Here is a 10,241-nt window from a genome sequence, read left to right on the forward strand (position 1 = left end):
TGCTAGGATTTGTTCAGTTCGAGTTGACTCGATATCCTGATAAATCGACATGAATCTTAATTATCATGAATCATCGTTTCACCCTTATTGGAATAAATTACTAAGATATCTCCAAGAGCCAAATGTCTAAAATGCCCCTAATTTCCTGAATAATGGAATCACTCTTGTCATACCTGAAACCTCAAGTATCTCTGTTGCAAAAGATTTTGAATACCTTTCCAATTACTTAGTGCCTCCGAAACATATCTGCATACTATATGATCTTGATAAATGACTTCCCAAGTGACTGATGAATCTGTTAGTTATCAAACCCCTTTTTATAAGGATCTTGATTCTGAAATCCTATTAAGTTAAAAAAGTTTCATGGTTCCCCTTGATAATTACTAAGTACCTCTAGAAATAACTGGATCCTCTAATGTGTTCCCTATGTACTACATGATTGTTTTATCTGTTTTGAAATGTATTTCACCAAAATTTATGATTTACTAATTTACTGGCTTATAAACTATGGCTATATGGTATGTGTTCTTTGGTTACTTGTTTTCACTGAAAAATATAATCATTCATGATTTATGGATCATGGAATCTACTGTTTATTGTATGAACCGATTACTGGGGTATTATCTAGGTAGGCTGGAGTATGGAGGTTCATCTCTGATCAAGCTGGTAATTCCTTACGGACCTAAGGTGACCTTGGATAGGCTTTAAGGCCCCAAGGCACTCCCTTGGGTAAATCATGGGACTACGTATGGCGTACGGGTAAAGGGCAGTTATGTGGTTTATTTCATTGTCACTCTTACAAGATATTTCTGGATCAAGATCATGATATTACAGTTTACTGTTAAATCTGATTTCTATTGGATGTTGTATGGGTAGGATTCTGGAGTATGGAGGTTTAGCTCTGATCAAGCTGGTAATTCTTTACGAACCTAAGGAGACCCTTGGGTAGGCCCATAGGCCCCAAAGTATTCCCTTAGGGTGGCTCATTTGTTGTGTGCTTAGGGTAAGTCCTTATGGATGCAGTTATGGGGAAACTGCATAAAGATGGTCGGTTTGAGGGTATTACTGTTGTTTTAAAATATGTTTTAAATTACTAAATTTTTTAAAGAATCTATATACATTACTCTGTTTTGTTGGAACACACTAGACATCCTATTATGCATTTCCTGAATTATGTCCTCTGAATGTTTCCTCTGAACTAAAATCTTCATATCTTTTACTCGAAGAAATATCAGTAGAACCACAGTTCATCCTAAAAACCTATAGATGTCTGAATCGATAAGGAAATTTTTATGCTTGCCTATTATATGCATGTCCTTTAGCATCACTTGGTAGTTCTGTATTACTGACCTTCCCAAAGTCCTTTTACTCTTCAATTCAGGTTAAAAGAATTGAACCAATACATCTATCGACATCAGTAAAGGAGTTCCACTGGCGTTGCTTGCGAAGAACAACGCATGTGATTATGGGGCATGTAGGTTGTATTATGTTTTTATATCCGAGTCTGAAACCTGTTTTCTTACTGGATATTGTTGAATTCTACTTTTAATATATATATATATATATATATAATGAACGATTTTCTAAACATGTATTTTAATTATAAATTGTTTTATGATTTTACGTGTTTTAACATAAATTTTAATTATTCTCGAATTTTTCCTTTGGGTCGCTTCGATGGCCTAATGTGACTGTATACGATCATTTTAATCCTATTCTTATTTATTATTATTATTACGATTATTATTATTATCACTATTATTATTAATATATATACTGAATAATTAAATTTTTTGTTACAGTCCCAAATGCAAAAAAAAAAATCTGGCTCGGAGGCCCAATTACAACCAAGATTCAATTACAACAAAACTTGAAGCCCATTTTACAAGTTCAACCCGATCCAGGCCAGACCCGATCCAGAAGCCTAGAACCCAGCAAGCTAGGGTTTCCTCATTTTCTCCAGCCGCTACTCTTCCACAACCATTGGATCTGGAGAGATCCAACGACCAAGATTAATTCAGCAGAAACCCTAGGGTATTATTAACACCCTAGGGCTATTTCGGTAGCCGCCTCCAACTGCTCCAACCAGCCGTTGCCACGCCACCACCACCTCAATGGAAGACTCTAGAAGAAGGAGGAGGACCGTACAACTCATCGACCCTAGGATGAGTCACCGCCATAGCTCCGGTGACTCACTAAAGCTTCATTATTGTAGTCGAGTTCCTAGGCCTCTAAAAGGTGATGGAACCTACAAGAAGAAAGGGGACAACAATGAGAGCAAGTATTATACAGTAACGAAAAGCAAGACGAAGGGACAGAGACGAAAAACTGAGGAATAGAATACAACCAACAAAGAGAAAAAATAGAAAAATAAGGAGAAGATTCCGAGAAACTTACCCAATGACTAGGAGCCTCATAAGGGGACAACAATGAGAGCAAGTATTATACAGTAACGAAAAGCAAGACGAAGGGACAGAGACGAAAAACTGAGGAATAGAATACAACCAACAAAGAGAAAAAATAGAAAAATAAGGAGAAGATTCCGAGAAACTTACCCAATGACTTAGGAGCCTTCATGCGCCCCAAAAATTGTCGTCTATTGGAAGGTATATTCCTAGTTCTAGGGAGTTTAGAAGACTTTTAGAATGAGGGAAGGCTAGATTTGGCTTTAGGGTTAAAAGAGCTTTGATTCGGGGTAATTTTCATATTTTTCGACCACCGTGGGTGGTGGCCGGTGGCAGCTGTCGGAGACGGTGTATGGTGGTCAACCGTTAATCGAATTCCCTCCGGTGAGGGAAAGCTAGAGAGAACCGAGAGCGTCTCTCTCCTTAGAGAGAGAAGCAAAATGAAAAATGAGGATGAGGAAGCATTAGGACCAGTTTTGGCCGATTTATACCCCTCTCCGAATGGCGTCGTTTTGGGGAGGGGTGTCTGTGTAATTTAGGGAAAGGGGAAAACCTCACTCGTGATCCCTGTTAGTTGTACTCTTCACATTTTAGTCACTAAAATCTATTTATGTGTCTTCTAATTCGATTTTTTAGTTTTATTTAATTTATATTTTATTCCCTGCCTATATGTTTATATATATTTAGGGTAAATAGCATATTTAGTCCTTATCATTTTAATAATTTATATTTTAACCCTGAATTATAATTTAGTTTAAATTACTTTGTTAATATTTATGTTTTATGGTATTTCAAATTATGGCCATTAGATTTGATATTTTACAATTTAATCCTTATAATTTAATGTTTTATATATGTAATCGGGTTATTTTATTTTATACAATACGTCCTAAAAATATTTCCTTAACTTATTAGGAATATAGTTTTAAATGATTATTAGTATAAAATAATATCCCTAATGTTTTTATGGGATCATAAGTTAAATTAAATACAAATTTGTAAATTTTACTGCAAATACATTAATTAATAAACAAATGTACCAATTTTGGGCATTGTGGGGGTATTAATCCTTCCCCACACGTAACCGACTTCCGAACTCATTTTCTAGTAAGCAGACCCTTTTTGTGTTATTTTAATATTATTCTTATGAATTTTATTAAAATAACATAGCATTTTTGGTGACCAATTACACCTCGATAAATGATTGGTGGAGACTCCTCAAATTGTGTTTTATCTGATTCAAAGAAGAAAAACACTTAAATTCTCGATATAAGATTTAGACAACAACGACAGCTGTTTTCACCGGACGAATACCATCTCGACAGATTAGCAACTCCGCTGGGGATGTTTTTTAGAGAGTTAAGCCACTAGTTTATTGATTAATTGTCTTTGCAATAAAAAATATAATTTTGTTTTAGTCTCTTGATTATTTTAATAAATAAGTTGTACTAACTTGTTTGTTAATCTTTTCAGAGTTAATTGTCTGTTTGTACTAACATGTTTGTTAATGTTTTCATATTTAATTATATGTTTTTATATTTAAAGAATAAATTTGTGTTGTACATTATTTTTTTCTTCTTTTTATGCTTTTCCTCACACACTGTGCACTGCATTATCATGACATGAGCTAAAACCCCGCTCTATACCATTTAGCCTGAATGAGAAACTACTCTCTCGTGTGGTTTTCACCTCCGTATGGGATAGGGGACCATTCCTTGAGCTCACACCTTATGATCCTCGTGTGGTTTTCACCTCCGTATGGACATAAAGAAGTGTGTTCCTTCGAATTGAACTCAATCCAAAAGTCTGTGATGAACCAGGATTGAAGGCTAGGCAGTCCAAGGGGCATCAACAAAGGACAATTCGATGACCCTTTTTACCTTAGAGTCGAAACTTAGCATATAGTAAACCTAGAACTTGAGTCTAGGCAGAGCTTAACCCAAAAGAGCTTTGTAAGGATAGCACACAAGGAAAAGCTTATTGAGTATTTTAATTTAAATATTATTATTTTATTTTCCAAACAAACATATGTGAACTAGAAATCATGCGGTTAGGTTTATTTTCCAAACAAAGCATGGAACTAGAAAGCACGAGGTTAGGATGTATATATAGATACCACGATGGATAGGATCCTTTCTTTCTATTAATTGGTACTAACCATTATATTTTTCTTATCTTTATTTATTCTGTAGATACATTTTATTTTCCTCTAACTTGTTTATATTGATTTCTTTTGTTTGGATTGCATAATCATGGCATAACTAGAAGGTGTTGATTTGTGAGTGGTCATCAAATTGAAAGATTTTCATTATGGAGAAAGGATTTCATGATCAATCAAACCATAACACAGCTGAAGAATGTCATTCTGAGGGAACTCTGAGGATAAAGGAGAACTATGCACCCAAAGATCGTATGTCTGTTGAAGAGAAAAAAGAGATACGAGAAATAAAAGAGCAAATGTAAAAGATGATGGATATAATATCTTCTCTGACCAAAGGAAGAGAGACTTATGCAAAAAAAAAGAAGGAGCTCGATGAAAATAATTCTTTGATGATAGGTATACAAGGGATTTCTAAACCTAACCAATCTGAGATATCACACATAGTCATCATTCGTATCAACAAGTTGCCTGGAGATACTAAGGAAATGTGAAAACTGTAGAAGTTCCCAAAAAATTCGACATAAACCAAGTTGGAGAAGGCATAAATCATTGGGGGTAAAGCTTCTAACACAAACGTTGAGCTTGCTTTAAAGAAGAAAAGCATGGAACAAGTTCAGGTGGCATTAAAGAAAGCTAAACATCTTGGTATTCAACCACAAAATCTTCAAGGTGATCTTAAAAATGGCAAGTAGAATACAAGGTCAAAATAGCTTCTACCCAATTTTCCTTCATTTTCGTGCAACAAGTTATATCCTAAGTTACTTCAAGCCCAGTTTATTGCTCCATGTCTGGCTAAGCCTCTACTAACCCCTTACCCGGGTTGGTATAATGAGAAAGTTTCTTGGGAATATCATGCTGAAGCTCGAGGACACTCCATCGAGAATTGCGATAACTTCAAACGACGAGTCCAAGATCTTTTGACTCATGGATTTATAGAAATGGAACGGTGGGCAATTCATAATTGTTGTACGTCTTCCTCGGAAGTTGCTCTCAACCTAGCATTGGGGGCAGCCTACTACCCTACCTCCTCCTTACCCCATTACATATGGGAATAGGGTCAGTTAATTTTTTTTTGATGTTAACAATCAATCCATTTTGGTCAGACAATTGGGTGTCAACCCCCAAAATAAAGTTAATAGGGTCAAAGCAAGTGAAGTTTATACAACAGAAGATGTTAAAAAGAAAAAAGACAAAACTAAGGAAAGTGAGGTATGTATGGCAGATTCAACTCTCGATACTTCTTTGATGCTAAAGAATGAGAAAGAGATGAGAAATGAAGAAGTGAAAGGAGAGGTAATTCGAGACTGACCCATAGGTTTAGGAATGAGCCTGCAATACCCCCAAATAAAACATGTTCTGTACTAAACAATATATCAAAATCAAACATAATTCAGTCAAGTATCAGATCAGAATCCATGTCAAGTATCATATCAGAATCCAGGTCAGGTATCATAACAGAATTCAAATAGAAAATTAGATAAAATATTCATGTGATTAGGGAACACACCAGAGTTTACGAATATTATTCAGAGGTACTGGATAATCTTAGCAGGCGGAGAAATACGGATCTTCAGTATACTGATAGAATGTCAAAATTTAGAATCATTATTGGAAGAGTTCAATAACTGACAGAATCATCAGTTATTCAGAATATGACTTGAGCTGATAAGGAAGAAATGAAGGTTCGGGACATTTACAGTCTATGTCGATTGATTTCATTATCAAGCAACTCCAGATGAATATTTCCAAGAATTAATGCTTGTCGATTGGTAAATTCATTGTCCTTCAAGGGAATTTATTTTTTAATACCAAAAATTCTTATCCATAGATCATCTTCGGAATCATCGCTGAATAGATCTTAAGGAAACTAACAGATATTCCAATGCTCTTAATTTCATTTCTACGCTTCCACGATATCATGAAATGCTGAAGTGCTTGATTTGTAGTTCAAGACCCATAAGAACATTACATCATGTACGTTCATTAACGTTTCCAGACTCATCCAAATCACTTATTTAATCCTTAGTCATTGAGGTTACTTATTTTATTTAATAGTCAAGTTTATCCCGGTTACTTTAGTGTTTTGCAGAGTAATTCAGACGTTTTTTGAATTTTGGATACATATTGTATTTTCGTTCAGCCCTGAGCACAAAGCTGAGGAGCCTGCAATTATTCTTCCTCCAATAATACCCACAAATAAAACATGTTCCGTCCTTAAACAAATATATCAAAAATCAAAACATAATTCAAGTCAAGTATCAGATCAGAATCCATGTCAAGTATCAGATCCGAATTCAGGTCAGTATCATATCAGAATCCAGGTAAGGCATTATAACAAAATTCAAATCGGAAATCAGATAAAATATTCATGTGATTAGGGAACACACCATAGGTTACGGATATTATTCAGAGGTACTGGATAATCTTAGCATACATAGAAATACGGATCTTTAGTATACTGATAGAATGTCGGAATTTAGAATCACTATTGGAAGAGTTCAATAACTGAAAGAATCATCAGTTATTCAGAATGTAACTTGAGCTGATAAGGAAGAAATGAAGGTCAGGACATTTACAGTCTATGTCGATTGATTTCATTATCAAGCAACTCCAGATGAATATTTCCTACTTGTCGATTGGTAAATTCATTGTCCTTCCAGGGTATTTACTTTTTAATACCAAAAATACTTATCCATAGATCATCTTCGGAATCATCGTTGAATATATCTTAAGGAAACTAATAGATATTCCAATGCTCTTAATTTCATTTCTACACTTCCACGATATCATGAAATGCTGACGTGCTTGATTTGTAGTTCAAGACCCATAAGAACATTACATCATGTACGTTCATTAACATTTCCAAACTCATCAAAATCATTTATTTAATCCTTAGTCATTGAGGTTACTTATTTTATTTAACAATCAAGTTTATCCCAGTTACGTTAGAGTTTTCCAGAGTAATTCAGACGTTTTCTGAATTTCAGATACATATTGTATTTTCGTTCAGTTCAGTTCGGTCTTCACGATTGATTTGTCTTAGAAACATCCAATTCTTAGTATTGAATGCGATCTAGAGTTGAGATGAGCTAAATACTTCCAAAATTATCATCAAGCCAAACTTGAGTAGACGAACACGCATTCAAGTAATATCTATGCAATTCAGGTACTGACATATCATTAAGGTTGATCAACTCGCTTAAGTTGTGTTCCATAACTTTTTAGGGTAGTACAACACCCATATTTACTTGGATTCCTTAATTAATCTAAAACATTTACTTAGTCTATGCTATAAGGGTATTTTGGTCATTTTGGTGTTCAGTTTTATTCCATTCATTTCAGAGCTTGAGGATATACAATCATTCCTGAGCTTGGTGATATTCTTGGGTCATTTCTATTCCATGGGTACTCTGGTCATTTTATAGATCCAGTGTATTTCAATCCTTTCCTTCCATATGAACTTATTATTTAATATAAACCTGTCATATTTTCTAGACCTTTCGAACAATTCTGACAAAAGAGCACTCTCGATAATTTATTCTTAACTTGGAGATTTTCAAGTCAATTGCCTTCTTAGAAGTTACAAACAGGTTATCAGGAATTTTATTTATAAAGACGGATCTTAACAATTAAACCTGTAATTTATCGAGTTATGTACGAATCCTCAAAGTACTTTCTCATTTAGGGTCAACGCATACTATTTTTACCTCTCAAGGGAATTTTTGTAATTTTTTAACCAGATAATTTCGATATTAACTCTTAAAGAAAATAATTATAATTTAGAGATCCTATGATTAATTGCTTTCTTAAACATTCTCTGATCTTGAAATGATTCCCTTAACATACTTCTAGCATCTTGCACAAACCCCCTTGGGGTTAAAAACCAAATATCCAAATTTTCTAAGCAAAACTAGCATTTCTTATGCACATATGTAATTTTACCGAATCAATATGTCTTTTCAGAGTTATTAACCAACTTCCAGGGACAATTCTTGTCATCTTACAACATAAGGGTATTTTTATACTTTTACCCCACTAGAGTATTCTCATAAATTTCCCATCCAAGTACCTTTGATGAAATAAATTATATGTTACAGATCCAAGCTGATTCCTTATCACTAAACACATAACTTGTAATTTTAATTCTAATAATCCCTCAATTTCTTATAAAAGTCATCTGAACCATAATCAGTTACCGAATTTTTATCGTATTCAGATCGAGTGTAGAAATTAATTAACTACACATATGAGACCAATATTATCTTATTCATGCATTTACCAATATCAACATATTCCAATAAGCATAAAGAGATAGTAAAGTATTACCTCGATTTTTGTGCCATACTGATCGACCATATAAATTCCATTCGAATGTCCTTGATCTTTAATCCAACTTCCAATAATTCCTCAAATACATAACAATATAAATTTCATAAAAAACGGGGCTTAATTTCAAAAAACAGATCGAATCGGATGATAAATCAGTGAAAAAGAGCTTACCAGGTTCGAATTTGGCAAAACGGACCCCAAAAATAGATTCAAGATGTCAAAAAATGTCAAGATAGGTATACCCGGAAAAGGTCAATGGCTGTTCAATGGCCAGTCAAAGTTCTGGTCAACGCCGTTCAATGGGTCGGTCAGTCGGGTCGGGTCAAACCGGGTCGGGTCGAACGGGTCAAACTGGGTTTTTTTCTGTTTACCTGCGCAGAACCATCCCCACGCGTAGGGGGCGGCGTGTGGGGGCGTTCATCATCCTCCGAGCCCCTAAAAATCCCGTAAAAATTTCTAAAAATTATTTTATGGCATTTTGAGACACTTACCAAGCTCGGTTCACAATTTTGAACAGTGGAGTGCTCGATTCAGAATCTTCAAAAACTTTGACTTCCTCACCCCTCCACGCGCCGGTGACGACGGAGACACGAAGATCACTGGTGGACTCGGAATGATGCAAGGAACTCGATGGTGTGGGAGGTGTCAAAAACGGGTGGCCGGATCGACATGAATCGACGGAAAACCAATGAAAATTTAGTTAAAACTGACGATACTTCCGACTGAAATTAACGATGAACGGTGTCGATTCATGACAAGAGGTTTAAGGGGATTTGTTCATCGGTCGACAACAAACACGATAGTGGTTTCGGTTCGTCGAACGGAGGCCGGACGGCGAGTAGATCGGAGATCAAATTCGTTGACCGGGGAGAGGAAAAATGAGAATTTTTCTGCAGAAATACACGGGGGAAGAGACTTATAATTGTCTAAAAAATAAAAATGGTTAAACTATGAGTTTAACCACTGAATTTATTGTACTTCATAAAATGGTTTGCCAACTTTAAAATTTTTCAATTTAATCCTCAATTTTCTTCCCAAAATACCAATTAAATCCACCACTTTATAATTCTAAAATTTAGTTCCTAAATTGGGGTGTTACATGATTTTACCAAGAAACTGCTCAGGATGAAGCAAAGATTTGTACATCTGAAGGTTTATCCAAAGAAGTTACCCAATAAATGATCAAGAAATGGGGGGGTAAATGAGGACAAAGATCCTGGTCCGATTATACACCCAATATTCTAGGAGTAATGGGGCATTCTAGATAAATAAGTGAAAGTTGTTATCTACCACTATAGTACCTTTCATTTTCAACATCTTGTTTGAACATGCTTTTATTCCTTTCT

Source organism: Hibiscus syriacus, unplaced genomic scaffold (assembly GCF_006381635.1).
Source record: "Hibiscus syriacus cultivar Baekdansim isolate YM2019G1 unplaced genomic scaffold, ASM638163v2 tig00116959_pilon, whole genome shotgun sequence".
NCBI lineage: Eukaryota > Viridiplantae > Streptophyta > Magnoliopsida > Malvales > Malvaceae > Hibiscus > Hibiscus syriacus.